General features: G+C 43.2%; 1 protein-coding gene across 2 annotated transcripts in view; it reads left to right on the top strand.

Annotated features, from left to right (window-relative positions):
• The window catches only part of BID (BH3 interacting domain death agonist), a 48,617-nt gene that overhangs the window by 6,377 nt on the left and 16,936 nt on the right, over positions 1-25,304 (top strand). The window contains exon 2 of one of the 2 annotated variants that reach the window (XM_045071891.1): positions 2,275-2,343. The exons of the other annotated variant lie outside the window; for it this stretch is intronic. The gene's annotated coding sequence lies outside the window, so the exon portion shown is untranslated. The remainder of the gene's footprint in view (positions 1-2,274; positions 2,344-25,304) is intronic. 2 annotated transcript variants of the gene reach the window in all.

Raw genomic sequence — 25,304 nt, 5'->3', positions numbered from 1 at the left:
TCAGGTACCTGGGAAAGAGGCTGCTTCCTTTTTAGAACATCCTTCCTCAGGCTGCCTTTTTTGTTTTTCTTTTAACCACTTTATTGAGATATTTCACATACTATCATAGTCACCTATTCATTTATTCATTCATTCATTCATTCATTCATTTATTTATTTTTAAAGATTTTACTTATTTATTTGACACAGAGAGAGATCACAAGTAGGCAGAGAGGCAGATGGGGAAAGAGGAGGAAGCAGGCTCCCTGTTGAGCAGAAAGCCTGATGCGGAGCTCGATCCCAGGACTCTGGGATCATGACCTGAGCCGAAGGCAGAGGCTTTAACCCACTGAGCCACTCAGGCACCCCCATAGTCACCCATTTAAAGTAGTTTTTATTATATTCACAGAGTTGTTTTAACCATCCCCACGATCTAATTTTATTTTATTTTTTAAAGATTGTATTTATATCACAGACGAGATCACAAGTCAGACAGAGATCACAAGTAGGCATAGAGGCAGGCATAGAGGGGGAAGCCGGCTCCCCGCCGAGCAGAGAGCCTGATGTGGGGCTCGATTCCAGACCCCGGGATCATGACCTGAGCCGAAGGCAGAGGCCTTAACCACCGAGCCACCCAGGTGCCCCCACAATCTAATTTTAGAACATTTAAAGAGCCCCAAAAGAAGCTCCCTACACATTATTAATCCCACCCAAATCCCACTGTCTCCGATGCTCTTGGTACCTAATTCACTCTCTGGCTATATGGATCTGTGCATTCTGAGAGGTTCCCATAAATGGGATCATACAAAATGTGGCCTTTTGTGCCCGTCTCTTTCACTTTGCATGTTTTCACAGTCCATGCATGTTTTAACATGAATCAGACCTTCACTCCTTTTCACAGTCAGATAATATTCCACTGTCTTATAAGTACCATGTTTTGTTTATGGGGTCATGGATCATTTGGGTTATTTCTACTTTCTAACAATTATGGATAATGCTGCTATGAACATTTATGTACAAGTTTGTCTGTGGGCTTATGTTTTCATTTCTCTTAGGTATATGCCTAGGAGTGGAATTGCTTGGTAACTGTGTTTTAATTGTTTGAGGAGCTGCCAAACTTTCTGAGAGAAGCTGCCTCATTTTACATTCCCACCAGCAATGCATGAGGCTTCCAGTTTCTCTCCACATTTTTGTTACCACTTGCTTTTATCCCTCTTTTAGTCTAGCCATTCTAGTGGGTTCACTGTGGGTTTTTTTTTTTTTTTTTAAGATTTTTATTTATTTATTTGACAGACAGAGACCACAAGTAGGCAGAGAGGCAGGCAACGAGAGAGAAGGAAGCAGGCTCCCCGCCGAGCAGAGAGTCTGATGCAGGGCCGTATCCCAGGAACCTGGGATGGTGACCCAAGCCAAAGACAGAGGCTCTAACCTACTGAGCCACCCAGTCGCCCCTCATTGTGGTTTTGATTAGTATTTTTGTAATGGCTAATCATGTTGAGCATTTTTTCATGAGCTCATTGGCCATTTGTGTATCTTCTCTGGATCCTATTCAAATCTTTTGCCTAATTTTTAATCAGATTGTCTTTTCATTATTTTAAGAGTTCTTTATTGTCAGATTAATCATTTGCAAATATTTTCCCCTACTCCATGGGCTGTCTTTCTTGATGGTATCTTTTTAAGCACAAGAGTTCATTTTCTTTTCCTTTTTTTTTTTTAAAGATTTTATTTTTAAGTAGTCTCTACACCTAACATGGGGCTTGGACATATAACTCCGAGGTCAAGGGTCAAGAGTTGCATGCTCTACCGACTGAGCCAACCAGTTCCTGAGAGTTAATTTTCAAGAAGTCCAGTTTATCTGTTTTTTTCTTGTTTTACTTTTTTTTTTTTTTTTTGGTGTCATGTCTTAGAAATCATTGCCTGACTCAAGGTCATGAAGTTTTATTCCTGTATTCTAAGAATTTTATAGTTTAACTCATGCATTGTTTCCATGATCTATTTTGAGTTAGTTTTTGTATATGACGTGAGGGTAGGGGCTTGTGGATACTCAGTTGGCCTAGCACCGTTTGTTGAAAAGACAACTTTTTACCCTGGACTTGCCCCCTTTGTCAACTGTCAATTAACCACAGGTCCAAACTGACATTGCTGTTCCACTAATCTTATGTTTATCCTTTGCAATACGACACTGTCTTGATTACTCTAGCTTAGGAAGTTTTGAAATTGGGAAGTAACAATTTGAAATTGTTCTTCTTCAAGATTGCCTGTTCTGTGCCCCTTACATTTTCATATGTATTATAGGAGCCATCTGTAACTTTCTGCAAAAAAATCCAGCTGGGAGTCAGAGGAATCTATAGGTGAATTGGGGAGGTGGGTATTGCCATCTTAACCTTAATAATTCTCCCAATCTGTAAGCATTGTGTGAATTTTCATTTATTTAGCTCTTTACTTTCTTTCAACAGTATTTGTAGTTTTCAGCATACAGATCTTATGCTACTTTTGTTAACTATTCCTGTGTTCTCTTTTTCTTGATGCTGTTATAAAGGTAATTGTTTTCTTAATTTCATTGTTGGATTCTTTTTTTTTTTTTTAAAGATTTTATTTATTTATTTGAGAGAGAGACAGGGGGAGAGAGCATGAGTGAGGAGAAGGGCAGAGAGAGAAGCAGACTCCCCGTGGAGCTGGGAGCCCAATGCGGGACTCGATCCCGGGACTCCAAGATCATGACCTGAGCCGAAGGCAGTTGTCCAACCAACTGAGCCACCCAGGCGTCCCTCATTGTTGGATTCTTGATTGCTAATCTGTAGAAGTGCAATTGATCTTGCAATACTTCTGTCCTGCAGCCTTGCTGAACTCACTTATTAGTTCCAGTAGTTTTTTTTTTTTTTTTTTAAGATTTTATTTATTTATTTGTCAGAGAGAGAGAGTACACACAAGCAGGCAGAGTGGCAGGCAGAAGCAGCAAGAGAAACAGGCTCCCTGCCGAGCAAGGAGCCCGATGTGGGACTCGATCCCAGGACCCTGGGATCATGACCTGAGCCAAAGGCAGCAGCTTAACCAACTGAGCCACCCAGGCGTCCCCCAGTAGGTTTTTTTGGTTTTGTTTTTGTTTTAATGGATGTTGGCTCAGTGTGTTTTAAAGCTTTTTGTTGATTTTGGTGTGACAGGGTTGAAAATCATTGGGTTAGATCAGTGGTCCCCATGCCTTTGTTTTTTTTTTTTTTTAAAGATTTTTATTTATTTATTTGACAGAGAGAAATCACAAGTAGATGGAGAGGCAGGCAGAGAGAGAGAAAGGGAAGCAGGCTCCCCGCTAAGCAGAGAGCCCGATGCGGGACTTGATCCCAGGACCCTGAGATCATGACCCGAGCCGAAAGCAGAGGCTTAAACCCACTGAGCCACCCGGGCGCCCAAGGTCCCCATGCCTTTGGATTGGAGAGGTTGAGAAACAGAATCAGAGCACTTGAATTTCTAAGGAATTTTCCTCTGTGCCTGTGGAAAGAATGAGGGGCTGGGAGCTTAGACTCAACCTAAGTACAGAGGCAGAGGAACCAGTATTCTCCACTCCAGCTTCCTCCATTCCTGGTAAGCCCATTTGGGCTGGGTGAGTGAAAGTGTGCATTTTACAGAAATGTGTCCTTGGTGTGAGTGGCAACACCCTCCCTGCTGTGAGTTGTCAGAAAGAGGCAGCGTGAAAACTGGTGAGAGTTAAAACCCAAAGGAACGGGGCGCCTGGGTGGCTCAGTGGGTTAAGCCGCTGCCTTCAGCTCAGGTCATGATCAGGGTCCTGGGATCGAGCCCCGCATCAGGCTCCTTGCTCGGCGGGGAGCCTGCTTCTCTCTCTGCCTCTGCCTGCCTCTCTGCCTGCTTGTGATCTCTGTCTCTCTCTCTCTCTCAATCTCTGTCAAATAAATAAATAAAACCTTTAAAAAAAAAAAAAAAAAAACCAAAGGAAGAAGTCAGTGGCTTGGGACGCCTGGGTGGCTCAGTTGGTTGAGCAGCTGCCTTTGGCTCAGGTCATGATCCCAGTGTCCTGGGATCGAGTCCCGCATCGGGCTCCTTGCTTGGCAGGGGGCCTGCTTCTCCCTCTGCCTCTGCCTGCCATTCTGTCTGCCTGTGCTCGCTCTCTCTCCCTCTCTCTGACAAATAAATAAAATCTTAAAAAAAAAAAAAAAAGTCAGTGGCTTAGGGAAGCTGGTGAGGTCCTGTTGGGGACTGTGGAAAGGAGGAAGTCTGGGTGGCTATAGCCCAGACTTCCTCCTTTCCACAACCCTGGCTCTAGCCACCCAGGGTTGTCAGGACTGTCTTTCTGGCTCTGCCTTGATCCTATCCACCCCAGCAAACTGAACTTCACCCCGCTGGAGGGGAAGGACGTTTTCCTTACAGCTCTAGACTTGGTTTTATTTTCATAAAAGTGGATGTGAGAACTGGCAGACACCTTAGAAATCCACATTGTCTAGAAACTGTTTGTATCCTCTTACTAGTCCCTTCATTAATTAGAAAGCTAGGGGCACCTGGGTGGCTCAGTTGTTAAGTGTCTGCCTTCAGCTCAGGTCATGATCCCACTGGGATCGAACCCTGTGTCTGGCTCCCTGCTCAGTGGGAAGCCTGCTTCTCCCTCTCCCTGGCTTGTGTTTACTTTCTCACTGTCTCCCTCTCTGTCAAATAAATAAATAAAATCTTAAAAAAAAATTAGCTAAATAAAATCTTGGTTATGTGTCCATGCTACCATTTTATATTTGTATGAAAGTCATGGTTTCACTTCTTTTTCTTTTAATTACATATTAGTGGTTTGGGATGTCATCCACTGAAAAGCATGCCCAGTGGATTCACATGGTCTTTTCTTAACTACCAGAGGCACTAGCTAAGAACTTGTTTCTTTTTTTTTAATTTTTTTATTTTTTAAAGATTTTATTTATTCATTTGACAGGGAGAGATCACAAGTAGGCAGAGAGGCAGACAGAGAGAGAGAGGAGGAAGCAGGCTCCCAGCACCCTGAGATCATGACCCGAGCCAAAGGCTGCGGTTTAACCCACTGAGCCACCCAGGTGCCCCTAAGAACTTGTTTCTTGACTTTGCCAACTGTGTGTGTGTCTCTCTTACTCTCTCTCTCCCCTGACTTTATGTTTTGTTTTGATTTTTGGTTTGCACATGCAGATCAATTATTCCCATCACTGACAGGTGGCATCAGCGATCAAAAATTTGGCTTTGTGGTCTCACCATGTGCTGATCTTTACGGACAGATGGGTTCTCTGTTGAATGAGGGATGGCGGAGAGGCTGGGTTGTTGGACCTTACTGTGTCCTTAGTCTCTCGTGTTCAGTTTGGTTCAGAATTTTGTGTCCACCAGGAAGAACAACTCTGACATCTGAGGCAGTATGTCTTTGTGTTTCCATGTTTACTTTCAGCCTGGAGCTGATGTAGAATTGATGCCACAAGTTCTCTATGTCTATAGTTCAGAAAGGCCTTTGCCTCTCATTGTGTAATTGTGAAACAAATTTCTTTAATTATTGGGGAGTTAGGCTGTAAAGTGTCTTAAGTTGGATCAACTTGTGGACCTAAACGTCTACATAAATCAAGTATTTCTTAAAATTTCCAGAAAATAAGGAAATTGCACTTTTTTAAAAAGATTTTTTATTTTTTAATTTTTTTAGGTAATCTCTACCCCCCGTCTCCTACCCTACAATCCCAAGATCAAGAGTCTCGTGCTCCACTGACTGAGCTAGTCAGGTGCCCCAAGGAAATTGCACTCCAAGTGATTGAAATGCACTCGACTTAAGAAAAATTCTTACAGAACAAATGTTTTTTTTATTTTTTAATTTTTTTTTTAGAGAACAAATGTTTTTTTAAGAATGCAGATTTATAGGGACGCCTGGGTGGCTCAGTTGGTTGGACAACTGCCTTCGGCTCAGGTCATGATCCCGGAATCCCGGGATCAAGTCCCGCATCAGGCTCCCAGCTCCATGGGGAGTCTGCTTCTCCCTCTGACCTTCTCCTCGCTCATGCTCTCTCTCACTGTCTCTCTCTCAAATAAATAAAATCTTTAAAAAAAAAAAAAAGAATGCAGATTTATATTAAGATAAGTCTTTGACAAATGAGAATGAAGTAATAATTTGGTGTAAAACTGTCTTTTCTCTGATTTATTAGTATTAGATATAATACTGATTGTATTTAGTAACAATATACAATAAATCAATATAATAAATACAGTAAATTTTATTCTATCTTCCCCCCATGCCCAAACTTCTACAGGTAGACCATTACTCTTATGTAATATTTAAGGTTATAAAAAATGTAAATTTGTTTTCAACTAAATTCAGTTAAATTCTGACTGTTTTTATTTTAACAGTACAGTATTCAAAGATAAAACTTAACCTAAAACCTGGGATAATATTAAATTGGCTTAGTTAGTGGGTAGTAATTGTATATATAGAATACTGAAACATTGATTACTAGCTATAATTTTAAGTTTTTTTTTAATATACTGAAAAGCTTTACTTTGGTTAGTATTAATGAATGTGTGAGAAAGTATAAAGTTGTGTGTGTGTGGCTATAGAAAGTTGTGTTGTGTATTGTGTTCAGTTGTCATCTGCTAAAATGTTCTAAAATATTTGTATATGACAGCTTTCAACCTCCTAGTTCTCTGGGAAGTATTAAGTAAAAGTTCTATTTAATATGAATGGCACATGAATATGAATGGCAGATGAACACTTTGTGTATATGCTTTTAATTTTTAAGCAAAGGTGTTTTTTTTTTTCCCCCCTCAAAGCAGCATTTCTCAGACCTTTTGTTCTTTTGCTCTTTTACACATAAAAATTATTGAGGACCCCCAAAAGCTTTTGATTAAGTGGGTTTTCTCTATTATATTTTCTATGTTTGAAATTAAAACTGAAAAAATTTAAAAGTATTTATTCATTTGAAAATTTATTAGGTCTGGGGCAACTGGGTGGCTCAGTCATGAAGTCTTCTGCTCAGGTCATGGTCCCAGGGTCCTGGGTTTGAGTCCCACATCAGGCTCCCTGCTTATCAGGAAACCAGCTTCTCCTTCTCCCACTCCCCCTGCTTGTGTTCCCTTTCTTGCTTTGTCTCTGTCAAATAAATAAAATGAATAAAAATAAATAAAACCTTAAAAAAAGAAAATACCAGTGCTTATTGCTTGTTAACATGAACTTTAAAAAATACTGTAGTTTAGGGGCGCCTGTGTGGCTCAGTGGGTTAAAGCCTCTGCCTTTGGCTCGGGTCATGATCCCAGGGTCCTGGGATCGAGCCCCACATTGGGTTCTCTGCTCTGCAGGGGGCCTGCTTCCTCCTCTCTCTCTGCCTGCTTCTCTGCCTACTTGTGATCTCTGTCTGTCAAATAAATAAATAAAATCTTTTAAAAAAATACTATAGTTTAAAAAAATTAAAAAAATAAAAAATACTGTAGTTTATAAAACCACATTGTTTCATGTTTTGCAAATCCGTTAAATGACTGAGTTTGCAAAGAAGCTATGAAATATGTCATAGCTTTGGCAAAGTTTGCTTATTTTGATGGTTTTGCTTTCTTGGTTTACTCATTTATGGCTTTACTGCCAAAATGAAAGATTATTCTTTACTTTCTGTGTAATCCAACTTGATTACACAGATTCTGTAAAACAATAATTTTTGATACTTTATGGTTTTATTGATTACTTGAAGGAAAAAAAAACCCACAAAAGGCAAAGGCTCATGACTTATGAAAGAACTAAGATTTTGTTAGTTTCACTAATAGACAACCAGCTCTGGTTTCTCAAGTGTCCACTGATCCTAGTTTAAATGCCAGGTGGCCTCTGACAACCATTTTGGTGTTGCCCTCCAGAAATTGGACCCTAAATGTAGACAAAAATTTTTTTTCTGGGGCGCCTGGGTGGCTCAGTGGGTTAAGCCGCTGCCTTCGGCTCAGGTCATGATCTCAGAGTCCTGAGATCGAGTCCCACATCGGGCTCCCTGCTAAGTGGGGAGCCTGCTTCCCTCTCTCTCTCTCTCTGCCTGCCTCTCCATCTACTTGTGATTTCTCTCTGTCAAATAAATAAATAAAATCTTAAAAAAAAAAAAAAAAAAAAAATTTTTTTTCTGAATATCTGTTATTCTCAGCAGTAATGAGATTTCTCAGAGTGCCCCTGGAAAGCCACAAAGGTCATTCACCTTCTAAAAAGAAATACTATAAAATTAATTAGATTTGTTTGAAACATCACTCCTGTGAGGGCTGTGTGAGAAAAGTAGCTGTCAGATCAGAGTAAGGGCTTGCTCGGGCTTTCCTTGGATACATTTGTACAGATAAAATGTTATGAATGCAGATATTTCAGAAAACGTTTGCTTTATGGGAAATGCCTTTCTGCCTAAAATATGTTTTTATTCTCAGGAGAAAGTGATGAAGTTTGTTATAAAATAGTTATGTGCCATACCCCAAAAGAGAATCTTTCTCTCCTCCATTCTTATATTACCACTCGGAGAAATGGTAATATAGATAATCTGGGGTTTCTGTGTGTGTTGTGTATGTATGTGTATCTCCAACAAAGGACAGAATCAGCCTTGTGGAAAAGGATTATACCAAAAAAACAGGCTTTTGAGCTAGCACGGCCTCAGCAACTTCCAGGTGACACCAGTGCATGGAGTCAGGATTTTCGGGCCGCTTTTTCCTCTGGATACTGAGTGACAGCTCCGTGGAAGTGGTCTGCTGACCTCAGATGCTGCTGAGCATGATGTCTATGGGACATAGCAAACCCATGCGGGAAACAGTGCTATGGGGATTTGCTTGGAATACTGCTGAGGTTTCATTTTCATTTTCTAGGTACATGAGGAAACTCCTTAAGCTGTCCATACCAGTCTGTAACCTGTAACAACTTAGTAGACTCTGCTTTGGGAAACTGACATGAAACATTTAAAAATGTTACCTAGTTCTCTGCTGCCCTCCTATCCCCCCCCCCACCTCACCCACCTACCCCTCTCCCCCACCCGGGAATTCCTGTGAAGTCTCCCTGTTTTATGTGATGATATCTGCATAGATTCACTATGAAGAATCTGTCCATTTTTTAAAATCTGTGGTGGGGTGTCTGGTGGGCTCAGTCAGTAGACCATGCAACTCTTGGTCTTGGGACTATAAGTTCAAGTCCCACACTGGGTGTAGAGATGACTTAAAATCTTTAAAAAAATTTATAGTAAAATAGATATTTCATAAAATTTACCATTTGAACCATTTTAAATAGACAGTTCAGTGGCATTGATGAGGAATTAATAATTGTCTAAAACAACAGGAGTAATTCCTCAGGTAAGTGGAATTAATTGTACAGTGTATTTGGCTTTTGTGTCTGGTTTATTTTATTCGAGTAATGTCTTCAGAGTTCATCAATGTGGGAGCCTGTGCCAGAATCTAATTCTTTTTTTGGTGCATGGTAAAATACACATAACATAAAATTTACAATTTTAGGGGCGCCTGGGTGGCTCAGTCCTTAAGCATCTGCCTTGGGCTCAGGTCATGATCCCAGAGTCCTGGGATGGAACCCTGCATGGACTCCCTGCTCAGCAGGAAGCCTGCTTTTCCCTCTCCCATTCCCCCTGTTTCAGTTCCCTCTCTCCCTGTGTCTCTCTCTGTCAAATAAATAAATAAAATCTTTTTTAAAAAATTAACAATTTTGGGGCCCCTGGGTGGCTCAGTGGGTTAAAGCCTCTGCTTTCGGCTCGGGTCATGGTCCTGGGGTCCTGGGATTGAGTCCCACGTTGGGCTCTCTGCTTGGCGGGGAGCCTTCCCTTCCTCTCTCTCTGCCTGCCTCTCTGCCTGTTTGTGATCTCTGTCTGTCAAATAAATGAATAAAATCTTAAAAAAAAAATTTACAATTTTAACCATTTTCTTTTTTTTTTAAGATTTTATTTATTTGTCAGAGCGCGCGCACAAGCATTGGGAGCGGCAAGCAGAGGGAGAGGGAAAAGCAGGCTCCCCCCTTAGCAAGGAGCCCAGTGCGGGACTCAATCCCAGGACTCTGGGATCATGACCTGAGCCGAAGGCAGATGCTCAACTGAGTGAGCCACCCAGGCATCCCCCATTTTAACCATTTTCAAATGTGTAGTTCAGTGGCGTTAAGTACTTTTATATTGTGCAAACATCACTACCACCCATGTCCAGAATTTTTTCATCTTTCCAGCTGAAATTCTATAGCCCTTAAATAGTGACTCCCTACTTCCTCCTCCTAGCCCTTGGCAACCATCGTTCTACTTTCTGTCTGTGAATTTGACTACTCTAGGCACCTCATGTAAGTGAAATTATACAGTATCCACCCTTTTGTATCTGGCTTATTTCACTTAGCATAATGTCCTCAAGGTTCATCCATGTTATGTCATGTGTCAGAGAGAGAGCGAGCAGGAGCACAAGGGAGGGACAGAGCAGGTGGAAGAAGCAGACTCTCCACTGAGCAGGGAGCCCAGTGTGGGGCTGGATCCCAGCACTCTGGGATCATGACCTGAGCTGAAGGCAGACGCTTAACCAAAAGGGACCCAGACACCCCCTTGTTCTTCCTTTTTGAAGCTGAATTAATATTCTACATTATGGGTAGAACCGTGTTTTGTTTGTCCATTCACTCGTCTATGGACATTTGCATGGCTTTTGTGAATAGTGCTACTAGAACATGGGTGCATATACCTGTTTGAATCGCTGTTTTCACTTTTTTGGTGTATATAGCCAGAAGCAGAATAATTTAAATAAAACCATATGGTAACTCTGTGTATAAATTTCTTGAGAAACTGTTAACCAAACTCTGATAGGATACACAGTTACTAATGTCTGAGATACTGGATTTGAAGCAAAGAAAGTTTTATCATCAGACAGGCAATCCAAGGAGAAATCAGGGGATCATTTCCAAAGTGGAGTGACCGACCCTGTTGAGCCTAGGGACCACTTATATATTTGAAAGAAAAGAAAGGGATTTCTTGAAACCATAAGAGGGTGGGGCTCAACAACCTGGAGGTAAGCATTCTTCAGAACAATGGGGCACTATTTGGGACCTGGTACATCAAGACAGATGTTACCATCTGGTCCCTATTAGGTTTATTTTTATTTTATTCATTTATTTGTCAGAAAGAGCACGAGCATGTTTGTGCAGACTCAATCCCAGGATCCTGGGGTCATGACCTAAGCCAAATCAGACTTTATTTTTTTTTTTAAAGATTTTATTTATTTATTTGACAGACAGAGATCACAAGTAGTCAGAGAGGCAGGCAGAGAGAGAGAAAGGGAAGCAGGCTCCCTGCTGAGCAGAGAGCCCAATGCAGGGCTCAATCCCAGAACCCTGGGATCATGGCCTGAGCTGACGGCAGAGGCTTTAACCCACTGAGCCAAATCAGACTCTTAATCTACTGAGCCACCCAGGTGCCCCCCCCCCCCGCGCCCTGCCCAGTTAGGTTTCTACAATGAATGAGTAAGCACGAGCAGGAATAAAAAGGCAGTTAATGTTTGATCATGCATGGAACATAATTAGGGAACATAACAGAACATGGAGCTGAGTTAATAATGCGATTAATAAAACTATAGTTCTGTTTATGCTGTCAAGAGAGGTCCAGAAACCGGGGCGCCTGGGTGGCTCAGTGGGTTAAAGCCTCTGTCTTCGGCTCAGGTCAGGATCCCAGGGTCCTGGGATGGAGCCCCGTGTCAGGCAGGTTGCTCAGCAGGGAGCCTGCTTCCTCTTCTCTGCCTGCCTCTCTGCCTACTTGTGATCTCTGTCTATCAAATAAATAAATAAAATCTTTTTTTAAAAAGATTTAATTTATTTATTTGACTGAGAGCATGAGCAGAGAAGGTCAGAGAGAGAAGCAGACTCCCCGTGGAGCTGGGAGCCCGATGCGGGACTCGATCCCTGGACTCCAGGGTCATGACCTGAGCCAAAGGCAGTCCAACCAACTGAACCACCCAGGCATCCCAATAAATATCTTAAAAAAAAAAAAGAGGTCCAGAAACCAAGCATCTGGCCTCAAAACTGTCATGCTGTCCTTTTTTTAAAAACCAGGATGTAATTGGACAAGCTGATAAGTGTAACCAGGTCCTTACTTGGAATGTCCTATTTCTGCAGGATATGCATGCAGTCTGCTATGACCAACCACTTTTCACTTTATGGAACCAGTGCCCGCAAAGCCTTGCCAGGAACGCTGCTCGGCCTCTGCCTCTTACAGCCCTAGCTGTAGGGGGGTGGGGGGGTGGGTGGTGGTGGGGAGAGGGGGGGCTGTTAGGAAGGTCACTTCTTTTTTTTTTTTTTTTTTTTTTTTAAGATTTTATTTATTTATTTGACAGAGATCACAAGTAGGCAGAGAGGCATTCAGAGAGAGGAGGAAGCAGGCTCCCCGTTGAGCAGAGAGCCCCACGCGGGGCTCGATCCTAGGACTCTGGGATCATGACCCGAGCCGAAAGCAGAGGCTTTAACCCACTGAGCCACCCAGGCGCCCCAGGAAGGTCACTTCTTGACAGGCCAGGGAATTTAAGATACTTGGTGGACTTGAATAAAAGAGGCAAGAGACTGACTATACAAATGGACTGTGGCAAGACCATACATAAAAGCAGAATCCACCACCTGCAGCAACCTACCCGGGAAACTAACCCCTCCTTATATAATGACCAACTCAAGAAGGCAGCCTGCTAGAAATCAGGTCTGTCTCTGCTGACAGTCTAGAAAGCTAAAAATTACTTCTGTAATAATTGGCCCCTGCTGGCCTTCATTAATAACTGGTTTCCTGGGGCACCTGGGTGGCTCACTGGTTTAAGCCTCTGCCTTCAGCTCAGGTCATGATCTCAGGGTCCTGGGATCGAGCCTCACATTGGGCTCTCTGCTCAGCGGGGAGCCTGCTTCCCCCTCTCTCTCTGCCTGCCTTCTGCCTACTTGTGATCTCTCTCTATCAAATAAATAGATAAAAATCTTTGGGGGAAAAAAAAAACTGGTTTCCTATTCTTTGTCCCTGCTTCCAGCTTAGGACATGCAGAAGAAGCCACATATGTACCCCTAACCAGTCATATACAGTGCCACCAGCCTCCAGTTGGGACACACCTGAAGCCCCCTCCTTTTCTCACAGTAAATCTTTCCCAATCCTCTGCCTGCCTTTGAGAGTCTGCCAAATTCAAATGTCGGGATGAAAAGCCTTTGTTCCCAGGTGGTTGGGCTTCCTTTATTTCCTTAGAAGAATTCACTCACATTAATAGGAACTGCCATGAAACTTGCTGCAATTGCTTAGGCTTGGTTTCCTGCCCTCAGGTCTCAAATAATAATGTGTTTAAAAGTCCAGTCCAAGATTCCCTATTCCTTATTGAAAGTCTCCAGTCCGAAGTTGATTTTGTGGCCTTAGTAGTTCAATATTGCATGACTCTAAATTTGCAAAAGAAACTTAGAGGTTTAAACTGGTTAATGAACACTCTTGCTGCACTGATGTAAATTACTAGGCTGATCTTTGAGATTATTTTTGAGATGATTGTCATAGTCAGGAAGACCGTCTGGAAAAATTTTGAAGGACTTTGAAATGCGAAATAAAAAAACCCAACCCGGATGTTCTGACTAGTACATCTTTTTATTTTCTTTGCCTTTTATTGTCTTTGAGTTATTTTACATCTTTGTAAGTTAAAGAAAACTGATACTAGTGCAAATGATTGTTCATAGAAATGCAAATGAGCTGTCCCCTGGAGTACCTTCTGGATATTGACTAGCTTAGGGTGTGTTTTGTAAATTCATCTCAGCTTTCCCATTGCCTGTGGCTATGGATCTTTGATTCCTTTGAGTGGTTTTAACTTCTTCTTTTTTTTTTTTTTTTAGGTTTTATTTATTTATTTATTTGAGAGAGGGAGGGGGAGAAGAGACAAAGAGCAAGGGGAGAGGGAGAGTGAGAAGCAGACTTCCTGCTGAGCAAGGAAGCAGGGGGAGGTGCAGGGCAGGGGGACTCTATCCTGGGACTCTGGGGTCATGACCCCAGCTGAAGGCAGTCAGTCGCTTAACCAACTGAGCCACCCAGGCACACTGAGTGGTTTTAACATTTTACTGTTTACCCCATTAAGTAAGTTAAATAAAATCTTTAATATGTGCTCATTTAAGAAAGAAAAGAAAAAAAGGAAATCCACCTTCTCTAAACCCATTTTTCTGAGGAAGACACACCAAGGCCCAGAAAAGTGAACTTCCTTCCCTTCCCCCGTCTTTTCCAGATAGCACTTTCTCTTCTGAATCCCCAGTCTGGAGAAAATATAAAAATATCTATATTTTTATAGATATTTATATTTTATGGGGAAAATATAAAAACATTTTCGTAGATATACAACTGACTTTTTTTTAAAGATTTTATTTATTTATTTGACAGAGAGAGATTACAAGTAGGCAGAGAGAGAGAGGAGGAAGCAGGCTCCCTGCTGAACAGAGAGCCCGATGCGGGACTCGATCCCAGGACCCTGAGATCATGACCCGAGCCGAAGGCAGCGGCTTAATCCACTGAGCCACCCAGGCGCCCCTTACAACTGACCTTTGAACAACTTGGGTTTGAATTCAGGTTCCCTTATATGCAGATTTTTTTTTTCAAATACAAACTTGGACATTGATAGAGTGCAGTACTGTATCTTCCTGATGATTTTCTTAATGACATTTATTTTCTAGCTTAATGTTTAAATTTTTAAAAAGGTTTTATTTATTAATTTTAGAGAGTGAGAGAGCAGGGCAAGGAGCAGAGGGAGAGGAGAGAATCTCAGGCAGACTCCATGCTCAGCACAAAGCCTGATGTGGAGCTCAGTCTCAATCCTGAGATCGTGACCTGAGCTGAAAATCAAGAGTTGGACACTTAATCGACTGAGCCACCCAGGCGCACCTCTAGCTTACTTTATTATAGGAATACAACATATCCTACATTTAACATGCAAAGTGTATGTTAATCACTTGTTTATGTCATCAGGCTTCCAGTCAACTTTAGTAGTTGAGTTTTAGGGGAGTTAAAAGTTACACATGCACTTTTGACTACACATGCATCAGTGCCCCTAATCCCCACATTGTTCAAGGGTCAACTGTATATAGAGCTTGGTCTATCTATAAAAATAGATATAAATATATCTTCCTAAATATTAAGCTGTAAGATATATATGGATATATATAGATAGAAATATATATATAGATATAAGTATATCTATATATATAAATAAAGGACAACCTCACTAACATGGAGTCGGGGCCAGCAGGGGGCGCACTCGTGCCCTACCACTCCTCCTCAAGCACAGACCTAGCAGGAAGAGAACGGTACCTTGTGAGCCCCCCACTGCTGTACTGCCCCAGCGGGAAGTCCAATGAGAGGACAAAGGAGCCCAGCCAAAGAGCCTGTCCTAATTCAGCCAGTGAGAAACCACTATACTTGGAGCCCCAGTTTACCTCAGTGGACTTTTTGTTTATAGCAGCCCTCCAGGTTTCCCCCTTCCCTCTCCAAGTGTTTTCCTTGCTAAGGACTTTCCTATAGTTTTGCCTTAGCAGTTTAATTTTTTTTAAGGTAACCATCTCACATACACAGTTGACCTTTGAACAACATGGGGTTAGAGGCACTGATTCCCTCACTTCTAGCCCCATGATCAGAAATCTACATATCACTTTTAAAAGAATTATTTTAATTTATTTATTTGACAGGGAGAGACACAGCTAGAGAAGGAACACAGCAGAGGGAGTGGGAGAGGGAGAAGCAGGCCCCCTGCGGAGCAGGGAGCTCGATTCGGGGCTCAATCCCAGGAACCTGGGATCATGACCTGAGCTGAAGGCAGATGCTTAGCGACTGAGCCACCCAGGCGCCCCAACATACCACTTTTTAAAAAAAAGATTATTTGTTTATTTGGCAGACATACAGCGAGAGAAGGAACACAAGCAGGGGGAGAGGGAGCACCAGGCTCCCTGCCAGCCAGGGAGCCCAATATGGGGCTCAATCCCAGGACGCTGGGATCATGACCTGAGCTGAAGACAGATACTCAACCCACTGAACCACGCTGGCGCTCCTACATATCACTTTTGACACCTCAGAAACTTAACTGCTAATAGCCTACTCTTGACAAGAAGCCTTCCTGATAACACGGTCAATTAACAGATATCTTTGTGTATTCTATGTATTATATATTATATATATATATATATATATATATTTTTAAGATTTTATTTATTTGACAGAGACACAGTGAGAGAGAACACAGGCAGGGGAAGTGGAGTATAAGAGGGAGAAACAGGCTTCCTGCTGAGCAGGGAACCAATGCGGGACTCGATACCAGGACACTGGGATCATGTCCTGAGCTGAAGGCAGACGCTTAATGACTGAGCCACCCAGGCGCTCCTATACGTTGTATTCTTATAATAAAGTAAGCTAGAATGGGGTGCCTGGGTGGCTCGCTCAGATGGTTAGGCATCTGCCTTCGGCTCAGGTCAGGATCTCCAGGTCCTGGGATCAAGCCCCCCGGTCAGTCAGTAATTTGGTCAGTTGGTCAGCTCCTGCCTTAGCAGGGAGTCTGCTTCTCCCTCTGCCTCTCCCTTCTGCTTGTGCTCTCTCTCTGTCTCTCAAATAAATAAAATATTTTAAAAAATAAAGTAAGCTTGAGAAAGAGAAATGTTATTGAGAAAATAAGAGAAAATACACTTACAGTACTGTACTGTAAAAAATCTGCGTGCAAGTGGACCACAAAGTTTAAACCCATTTTCAAGGGTCTACAGTAGAAAGAGATCTTTTCCCATGCATCTTTTTTTTTTTTCTTTTAACATTTTATTTATTTGAGAGAGTGTGTGAGAGAAAGCACAAGTGGTGGAGAGGGAGAAGCAGGCTGCCCATCGAGCAGGGAGCCTAACGTGGGGCTCAGTCCCAGGACCCTGAGACCAAAGGCAGACACTTAACTGACTGAGCCATCCAGGTGCCCCCCACCATGGTTCATTTTTACCATTGTTCCTCCAGCTGCATGCACCATGCCTGCCCACTGAACGAGCTCAACCTGGGTTGCTGACCGATGAGAGCCATATTCACAGTCACACAGCTGGTCATTTGATGAGCTGGGGTCATGCAGAGTTGGGTTCTTCCAGCATAATTGTAGCATCCCCCCCGTGCAACGTTGAGTGACCTTGACGTCTGCTTGGTGGTTGGTGAGGAGTTCAGTGTGGCGGGGCGGACATAGGTGAATCTGTGTTGGGAAGGAGAGGCCTGCTCTGCCAAGATTTTGTGCTCATAAACACCTTTGTCCTTTCGGGGTGTTTGTGTAGTGCTCCTGCATCGCTTTGGCCCAGGCCTCCCAAGTTGACTGACTTTATGGGATGGTGTTAGGCTGTTTTTGGTGAACTTTGGGGTTTTCAGTTATTACAGGGACATTTGGCATCCAGGGTGAGGCTCTTGGGCCTCAGGAAAGGAGATTGGAGTCTGAGTAGACACATACGAGGTATCCACAGTCTGCTTATGTTACTCATGGAACACAGGCCCAGAGGTGGGCACCAGCTTGCCTCACATCCCCAGCTTGAGCAGCTCTGCAGGTGCTGAGGTGTTCCCTGCCCTCACTGGGTACCCTCCAGTCTCAGCCTTGACTCTGAAAATTAGGGTAGAAGTGGCGCCTTCTTTACAGGGATGTCATGAAGAATAGAGAGAAACCACAAGCAGAGGTGAGCCTGGCCCTGTGGCTGGTTTATTTGGATGTTGTCAATACATGGTGGTTGTCAGGGTCTTGTTATGAGGAATAATATCTGCCTTCCCTGCACCTCAGGATCCTAGACTGATAAGGGTTGGGGGGAGAGGGTAAACCAGCCGTGCAGAATCTCAAGTCCCAGGCTGCGTCCATCACAGGTGTCTCGGGACTGGTGAAATCCTGGCTGTGAACATGCTAGGTAACTGGGAAGCCTCGTTCAGAGGGAAGACAGTGGCTTACTGCTTCCCATTCCCATCTACCTCACCATTTTCCAACTGAATCTCAGAAAGGAGAGGACATCGGTTCTTGTCTGCTTGAGTTTTCCTTCTTGCTGGCAACTTTGGCTAGGAATTGGGGTTCGTGGATAGAGCCATTGTTGCCATGGAGCCATTGAGGTTTTCCCTGGGTCTTCACTCCTGTATGCCTGATCCTGCTCACAGCTGGCGGTTGACTCATTGAGGAACCAAGCAGTGAAGCCAGAGGTAGACCAGATGCAGGTGGATACTCTGCCCTGAAGGTTTATGCATCCCCCCAGCTCTGCTTAGCCAGGCGTGGGAGTGCTACCCCTTTTCCTAAAGACCTCCATTGGGCCATATGTCCCTGGGGTACTGTGTCAAAGCCCAGCTGAGCTACAAGTCCCTGTTGTTCATGACCACTGTGGTGCCTGTGCACATGCTCAATTTTCACATCTATCTCCTTTGATTCTGGACTTAGTAGGAAAACACTACATCTGGGTATTCATCCTGTTTTTAATGGTGAAAATTAGAAACTATAAATGTTCAATAACAAGGCATTAATTGTATCTGAGGGTGTTTGTACAGTAGAACAGGGTTTTCAGCCTCAGCACTGCTGACACTTTGGGTTAGAGAATTCTTCGTTCTGGGCCCTGCCCCATTGCTCTGTAGGATATTGAGCGGCATCCCACTGGATACCAGTAGCACACTCCCGAGACAACCAGAGATGTCTCCAGACACTGCCACACGTTCCTTGGGGAGGCGAAGTCATAACTGGTTGAGAATAAACCTCTGCAAAATAAAACACGTTTTGAAAAATAACTATTGAAGTGGAAATATAATCACAATTTGAACGAAGAAGACAGTATACCTGAAGATGTGGATGTGTGTATTTTTACCCTTAAAAACAAAACTGTCAGTTATTTTTACGGGCAAAAAAAATAGGTTTATTGGGGCTCCTGGGTGGCTCAGTCGTTAAGCACCCACCTTTGGCTCAGGTCATGATCCAGGGTTCTGGGATCGAGCCCAGCATTGGTATCCAGCTCTCTGCTCATGGGAAGCCTCATGCTTCTCCCTCTCCCACTCCCCCTGCTTGTGTTCGCTTTGTCTATGTCAAATAAGTGAATAAAATTTTTTTAAAAAATAGGTTTATTCATCAATAGCAAAGAATTGCAATTTGGGACAAGCTAGCCACACCAAAACCATCAGCAACTCCCCAGCGCAAAGCAGAGGAACACTCTTCCGGAGGAAAGGGCAAAGCTGGGAGGGCTGTTAGAAACAAAATTTCATTGGATGAAACTTGGAGTTTGAAGTATAGTTACTTTCATTGGTTGGGCAGTGGGGGGAGCCTAACCTTCCTCCAGCTGCGGTAGTTAAGTAGTATCTGCTGGCAAGATGCAAGAGCGCCCCCTGCTGGCTCCCCAACTCCTTTTTTTTTTTAAGATTTTATTTGAGAGAGCGCATGAGAGGGGAGAAAGTCAGAGGGAGAAGCAGACTCTCCACGGAGCAAGGAGCCCGATGTGGGACTCGATCCCAGGTCTCTGGGATCATGACCTGAGCTGAAGGCAGTCGCTTAACCAACTGAGCCACCCAAGCACCCTCCCCGACTCCATTCTAACCAAGGTTTCCTTTTATTAATTTTCACATTTTCCCCCTTTTGATCAAGATCTTTTTTTGAAAGCATTGCTGATCAAGAGTCAGGGTTTTCCATATGTAGTGGTTTTGTTCCTCAGTGCCAAGAAGGACCTTCCCTGGTTGTCATGTCCTTCTTGGGAGGGAAAGTGCATAGCAGTTGGAAACCACTTAAGGCAGCGTTTGATAGCAAGGAGGGTTAGGAGGGAGAACTCTCTGGCACTTCCCACCTATAGCCTATTTATAAAAATGTGAGCATTGGAGATCATCTTGAAGCACTGAGCCAGCATTGTGTGATTGGGTACATTGTTTTCAGAAAGTTTGACAGAAAACAAAATACAAAACCTAAAATAATTCAATTTTAATTTCTGTTTGAAGAAGTAACATGAATTCCAAATTGTACGATGGTTCTAAGCCAGGACTCTAACTCTGAAAATAGCCAGCTGAAATATTTATTGTCCCTTAATTCCGACATGGGGGAAAAACGTTCTTCCTACAAAGGCATGCCTCCTGGAAGTCTCTGCTTGTGAAGGGACCAGGAAAGGTACTACTGGATACTGCAAGAGCACACTGAAAGATGTAAGAGTACGCTTGGGAAGATTCATTGTGGGTGTAAAAATGAAGCCATAGCTGCTGGACTTTTTGCAGAACAGCAAAACTTAAAGTGAGGTTTTAAGTCAATATTGTTATATCTCAAAGAGCTGTTTGTAATCAAATGTTTCATTGATGATATAGCCTGTGAAGTTGCAAGTTCAGAGACCATAAATTTGGATAGGAATCCAGAATCAGTTAATAGGTTAGATGAAAGAAGGCTTTTGTGGGGCGCCTGGGTGGCTCAGTAGGTTAAGCCTCTGCCTTCAGCTTGGGTTATGATCTCAGGGTCCTAGGATGGACCTCTGCATCAGGCTCTCTGCTCAGCAGGGAGACTGCTTCCCCCTCTCTCTCTGCCTGCCTCTGCATACTTGTGATATCTCTCTCTCTGTCAAATAAATAAATACATCTTAAAAAAAGAAAAAGGCTTTTGTGAATTCTGAGTCTTCTCAATCCTTCAGAAAAAGCAAGTGAGAAATGAGTCCCAGAATCATGAGGAGTTTTTTTTCTGAAAGGCCATAATCAAAAGAAGAGGTTTCCTCCTTTTGCAGGGGCTTGGGAGATGGAGATAAGGACATCATCTATCCATGAAAGAGAGAAGCAGTAGTGAGAAAAAGACTGTATAGGCCTGCTCCAGACCTCCTGGAAAGCTGTCTCACCCAGTGGTGTCTGCTTCAGTTCCAGGCCTTTCTGTCCAGGTCAGCAGGTGGTGCGCAGGTTCAGCCAGGGTCTGGTGCTTTCTGTAGGTGTGTTATGTGAATCCAGGAGTCTTTTCCCTGGAGTTTGATGGCTTAAGAGTTGATAGCAGTCTCTGATAAGGTCGAGTCTTTCTGGAGGTGTCTTTTCCAAAAGACAAAATCTCCCATGTTGCAGGATGTGATGCTTAAGGTTGTTGTCTCCTGGGAGTGCACTGTGAGAGGACTGCTCTACCAAATTGTGCTTATTTTTTTTTTTTTTTTTTTTTAAGATTTTATTTATTTATTTGACAGACAGATCACACGTAGGCAGAGAGGCAGGCAGAGAGAAAGGAAGGGAAGCAGGCTCCCCGCTGAGCAGAGAGCCCGATGTGGGGCTCGATCCCAGGACCCTGAGATCATGACCTGAGCCGAAAGCAGAGGCTTTAACCCACTGAGCCACCCAGGCGCCCCCAAATTGTGCTTATTTTTAATAGAAGCAATTAGGCCTTTATAATTTATTAACATATAATGTATTATTTGCCCTAGGGGTACAGGTCTATGAATCATCAGGCTTACACATTTCACAGTCCTCACCATAACACATACCCTCCCCAATATCCCTCACCCAGCCACTATTAGGCCTTAACAATTTTGAAGTAGGTCTCCTTTTATCAATTGTGGGTCAGAGGAGGCAGATGCCAAGTGCACTGGATGTCCTGTGAGTATCTCAAAGGGTGCCAGTCTTAGGATTTCCCATAAGATAGATGTCAGATTTGGAAGGACTGGTGGCAGTGCTTTCAGCCAAGGTATTTGGAGGGTCTTTATGCATTTTGCCAGCTGAGTTCTAATACTGCTGCCAGTGTATCTGACTAACCCTGAGGATTAAGGGAGGTATGGACAATGAAAGAACAAAACCAATCAAACAGCACAGACTTGTCCAAGTTTGATCAGTAAATGGGTTCCCTGTTCACTCTGAAGTTTGAAAAGGTTCCTCAGATAGGGATAATCTTGTTCTTTTTTTTTTTTTTTTTTAAGATTTATTTTATTTTTTTAGAGAAAGAGCACTAGCAGGGGGACGGGCAGAGGGCGAGAATCTCAAGCAGGCTCCATGCTGAGGGTGGAGCCTGTTGTGGGGCTCAATCCCATGACCCTGAGATCACGATCTGAGCAGAAACCAAAAATCAGACATTTAACGGACTGCACCGCCGAGGCACCAGGGATAATCTTTTCTAACAGAATTTTAGCCACAGGAGAAGCATTTGCCACTGTAAAAGGGAAAGCTTTGGTCAGAGAGAAAACATACCAAGTTATGACTAACTTTTTATCCTCAACACCCATGTTATGGGGAAACTATATAAAGTCCATTTATCTGAACAGCTTTCCCTGGATTGTACTTTGGATGGGTGGGACAGGTGAGGTGGACAGTTTTTCTGGCCTTATTAATATTTCCGCACTAGTAATGCTTCATGAATGCTGTCATTTTGTCAGTAGATCAACAGTGTAATGCATGAACAGGATAAACAGCAGGAATTTTAGAACTTCTAATAAGGCTGGGTTGTTATTTGGTCCAAACCAGAGTTCTCTTTTTATCAAACCACTGAACAATTATTCTATTTCCAATATTGTTTTCTCCTCTCTGGGGTCAGTTGGGTATCTCTGGTCAGTTTTTCCAAGTTATCATTGGTGAGAATATCCCTTTGGAACATGACAGAGGTTTGGCTACTGGTTCCCTTGAAAGCATGGTGTGTGTGTGTGTGAGAGAGAGAGAGAAAGAGAAACTGTTGGCAGGGTGATTTCCTTTGAATTCTAGGGAGTTGAGTCTGGAATGCCCTGGAATCTTAATAGCCAGAGGAGCCAATAACAAAGTAGGGCATCCAGTAAATTATGGACATAGGAGCCTTTTAAAATTGTGTCCCAAATGGGGGCAAGGACACATCGTTGTTTTCATAATCCTCCAAGGTCATGAGCTACACCAAAAGCATCTGGACTGTTGGTATAAACGTTTGCAGTTTTCCCCTGGACTAAGGTACGCTTGAGTAAAGGCATGTAACTCAGCCTGTGGGGCTGCCATGGTAGGGGGGGTGGGAATGATAGTGCCGCTCGGTGCCTTCAGAAGGAGTTGCATGCGGTAGCATACCCCGAATGGTATTTACCATTTCCTCTTTATCAATAGGAATACTAAGAATGCCCTGGATAAATCAATTCCAGTGGGAAAAGAAATCTGCTTTTAGTGGAAATGGATGTCAGTAGTATATGGGAGTTAGGGACAGCAGGATGCCCTGGGATAACAGTGTTATTTCATTGCTCAGAGGTCCTGGACTAACTTCCATCCTTGGCCACTGGGTTTTCTCACAGGTAAAACTGGGGCATTCCAGGGACTAGTGTAGGAAGCAATGAGGCTCACATTACATACTCTTCTGTTTTGGGCTTAATACCTGGAAGCTTGGGTGTCTTTGTTTATGTGTTGTTGATTAATGCTAAGGAGAAGTTTTGAGGAATCTCTTTGAATCTTGATGGGGGTGCACTGTGGAATCTGCCAATGATCAACTGAAGATTTTGCCTATAAAGAGAAAAGCAACTGATCCGACAGGAGTAAATGATCAGTGTCTCCATACTCAGCTATAGTGCCATCAGAGAAGGAACAAATGAAAGATGTCAAAGGCTCATCTGATTTTTCTGGTTGGCTGTTTTGATTACTACTAAGAAATTCTAGAATTATTTACCCCTTTTGGGAGAAAGAAATTCCAACTTTTACTGGATACTGGATACTTTTCTAAAAAAAAAAACTCACCCCAGCAAATGAATAGTGGTGTAAGAACGGAGAAAAGGTGGTGTATCTCTGAAGGGGTCTAGACAAAGGGAATAGATTCAGAGATAGGACCGTGTTGAGGTTTATGAGAGACCCCTACTATTTGAGCTGTTTAGTGCTCTGCAGCAGGGGGCCGCATCATAGCAGGGGGGCTGAGCACCGAAGAGTATGGCTCTGGTGTCATTATGGACACACAGAGATTAAGTCCTGATCTGGAGAGAGGTTTCTGCAAGTCAATTCAGAGGGAGGATGGGGAAGAGCCCCTATACTTTCTTGGAGCCTCATCATTGGGAAGTGCCATCCTGGAAAGGCTGGCTGTGGGGTTAAAGGCTCCTGAAGTGCTCAAGTTTGTAACGTTCTTTATTCCAGTGCCCTGGCTCTGTGCAATAATAATAGCAGAGACTAGGAGGTTTTGGTTTCTTTAGGAGCCTTCATTTGCTGAAGTTGAAAATTAAGAATTTTGCGGTTTTTTAGGTGACTTACCTGGATGCGAGCCAGCTGCTGTGGCAGATGAACTAAATCTGGAGTGGACATAGTTTTGCATTCCATCCTGGTACCTTTTAACTTAAAGGAGGAAAACTAGCCCATTAACAAACAGAAATAAATGCTACCCAGGTGGATCACAGCTAAAGGAAGACAAGAACCTTGTTTAAAAACATTTTGGAGTTGATTGTTAATAGTCATGAGCAGGTTTATCAGGCTTTGTTTGCAAACCTGAATTTTATTCCAATCAGCAGGATTAGGAAAAGTTACTGTAATTGCCCAGGAACATTTCCCAATGAGTGTTCTAGTACCTTGCCCAAAATTAGGGGTTTGGTTTTCTAAATCCCCTTCAGGATGTTCCATTGAGCTATTTTCTTCCAGTGTTTAGCCTGGCCCTCACCAAGGAGCATGTGGACTAATTGATAAAAATTTGAGAAACCAGGTTGGTAAGTTTGAGTATGTTAAATTCTTTAGCAACCTACTGGGCCTTAGGAAACTCTTTAACTATGGTTGGCAGTTTGGCCTTAGTCCAAGAAACTTAAGAAACTTGGGGTTTATTGAGATCCTAATAAGATTAATCTTTAAAGGGGCAAGGTTTAATAGGCTTAAGAGAGGAGAGAGTGGCAAGAGGTTTGGAGCTAAAGTAAGTGAAGTCTGGCAGAAAGAATAGAGGAAAATGGCATGTGAGCTGGGGCCTGAGGGCAGGGGCCTCTTGTCTGGAAATAAGGGTGCGGGTGTGTGGGGGCTCCAGAAGCAGTTTTGACTTCTTTCAACTGTTTGCCTCAGTTAATTTCAAAGTAGTATTTTGCAAAGAGGCAAATCTAGAATCCTGACATTTGGGAGCCTCAAGGTACCAATTAAAATAGACATCTGAGGGGCGCCTGGGTGGCTCAGTGGGTTAAAGCCTTTGCCTCCGGCTCAGGTCGTGATCTCAGGGTCCCGGGATCGAGCCCCGCATCAGGCTCTTGGCTCAGCAGGGAGCCTGCTTCTCTCTCTCTCTTTCTCTCTCTGCCTGCCTCTCTACTTGTAATGTCTGTCCATCAAATAAATAAATAAAATCTTAAAAAAAAAAAAAATAGACATCCGGGGCATCTGGGTGGCTCAGTGGGTTAAAGCCTCTCCCTTCGGCTCAGGTCATGATCCCAGGGTCCTGGGATAGAGCCCCGCATCAGGCTCTCTGCTCAGTTGGGAGCCTGCTTCCTCCTCCTCTCTCTCTCTGCCTGCCTCTCTGCATACTGTGATCTGTCTGTCAAATAAATAAATAGA

This window comes from Mustela putorius, unplaced genomic scaffold (assembly GCF_011764305.1).
Source record: "Mustela putorius furo isolate JIRA1106 unplaced genomic scaffold, ASM1176430v1.1 tig00003988_pilon_pilon_pilon, whole genome shotgun sequence".
In the NCBI taxonomy this organism is placed as follows: domain Eukaryota; kingdom Metazoa; phylum Chordata; class Mammalia; order Carnivora; family Mustelidae; genus Mustela; species Mustela putorius.
Note: the sequence above shows the minus strand (reverse complement) of the source record. Positions and strands in the feature narration are given on the sequence as shown.